Consider the following 2,080-nt stretch of genomic DNA (forward strand, 5'->3'; position numbering starts at 1 on the left):
TCCTGATTTTTCCTCAGGGTTGACTCCCGAAGCTTTTCCCATGAGCGGGTTTAACCGCAAGACAGGAGAGGTCTGAATTCGGGATTTTCCTTCCCCTAGATGAGCTGCCTTCCCAGGCTAACGAGTCCCACTTGCTCAAAGCAACTGGTTTTAAGGCGCCAGAGACCCACCTTCACCCATTCTCCTGTTTGTAGAAGCAGTTCCGCCAGGCCTAGACGCTAAGCCACATGTGCAGACCAGGAGCTGGACTTGGTTGTCTGAGGAAGAACAACAGCGTGTTTCTTCCTGAACATAGGAAGAAACACGCTGGATGAATGGTCTAGACCTGGAGATGCTGAGGATCCTAGAGGACGCTCATTGGCAGGTCATGACTCTTCTATTGAAACTAACGTATTATTAATCACTTACACACTGAAGGTGAATAGAGAACTTTTATATGGAAGGATATGGAATGAAATCAATGAACAGGTTGTAGGGGCAAACATTGTTTATATTTTCATAAGTAGATAAGATTGAGGGAGGGAATTATCAGGGTAAAGCGCCAAGCCATTACGACAATATAGCCTGGAAGAGGTCAGAATTAAGGATTTTGGATGGAATGGGGGAAAGGAATGGTGCCCAAACACTTGGACGGTCGGGGGATTGAACGCAGACCTGAATGAAGCGAGACCGTCGCTCTACCGTCCAACCAAATTGGTTGGGTAGATATAATAGAGAAATAAGGGAAGACTTTTCTGCCAGACAAACTGTGACTAACAAGGAGGACACGACAAACTAAATGTGGAACGCGTAAACACACACAAACTAGAACAAACTTTTTCAGTGTCAGAGTAGTTAACAGGTGGAATACATTAGGCAGTGATGTGGTGGAGGCTGACTCTATACACAGTTTCAAGTGTAGATATGATAGAGCCCAGTTGGCTCAGGAATCTGTACACCAGTTAATTGATAGTTGAGAACCAAGACCAAAGAGCCAGAGCTCAACCCCCGCACGCACAACTAGGTGAGTACAAGCAGAGTTAACAAACACACAAACGCCGGTTTAACCCAAGCCTCCGTGGCACAATTGGTTAGCGCGTTCGGCTGTTAACCGAAAGGTTGGTGGTTCGAGCCCACCCGGGGGCGGCTGTTTTCAAGTTTGTTGAACTTCACTTGTTTGAAAATGAGAACAATTATATAATTATTTTCTTAACATGGGTGAGTTTACCAAAAGTTTACCAAGAGTTTAGCAAGGAATAAATGTGGGAGTATTATAGAGAGACAAGCTGCTGGTGACCCAAGGATATAATCTTGGTGCTGGCTCCAGCTGCTGGTGACCCAAGGATATAATCTTGGTGACGGCTCTGGCTGCTGGTGACCCAAGGATATAATCTTAGTGATGGCTCTGGCTGCTGGTGACCCAAGGATATAATCTTGGTGATGGCTCCGGCTGCTGGTGACCCAAGGATATAATCTTGGTGATGGCTCTGGCTGCTGGTGACCCAAGGATATAATCTTAGTGATGGCTCTGGCTGCTGGTGACCCAAGGATATAATCTTGGTGACGGCTCTGGCTGCTGGTGACCCAAGGATATAATCTTGGTGATGGCTCAGGCTGCTGGTGACCCATGGATATAATCTTGGTGATGGCTCTGGCTGCTGGTGACCCAAGGATATAATCTTGGTGATGGCTCCGGCTGCTGGTGACCCAAGGATATAATCTTGGTGATGGCTCCGGCTGCTGGTGACCCAAGGATATAATCTTGGTGATGGCTCCGGCTGCTGGTGACCCAAGGATATAATCTTGGTGATGGCTCTGGCTGCTGGTGACCCAAGGATATAATCTTGGTGATGGCTCTGGCTGCTGGTGACCCAAGGATATAATCTTGGTGATGGCTCCGGCTGCTGGTGACCCAAGGATATAATCTTGGTGACGGCTCTGGCTGCTGGTGACCCAAGGATATAATCTTGGTGATGGCTCTGGCTGCTGGTGACCCAAGGATATAATCTTGGTGATGGCTCCGGCTGCTGGTGACCCAAGGATATAATCTTGGTGATGGCTCCACCTGCTGGTGACCCAAGGATATAATCTTGGTGATGGC

At 47.8% G+C, this 2,080-nt stretch overlaps 1 non-coding gene across 1 annotated transcript; it reads left to right on the plus strand.

Moving 5' to 3' along the window:
* Positions 1 to 1,051: 1,051 nt before the first annotated feature.
* TRNAN-GUU (transfer RNA asparagine (anticodon GUU)) lies at positions 1,052 to 1,125 on the plus strand. Its single transcript has one exon. It is a non-coding gene; the product is annotated as a tRNA-Asn (tRNA).
* Positions 1,126 to 2,080: the final 955 nt, after the last annotated feature.

The sequence above is a fragment of the Procambarus clarkii genome, chromosome 24, assembly GCF_040958095.1.
Source record: "Procambarus clarkii isolate CNS0578487 chromosome 24, FALCON_Pclarkii_2.0, whole genome shotgun sequence".
Classification (NCBI taxonomy): domain Eukaryota; kingdom Metazoa; phylum Arthropoda; class Malacostraca; order Decapoda; family Cambaridae; genus Procambarus; species Procambarus clarkii.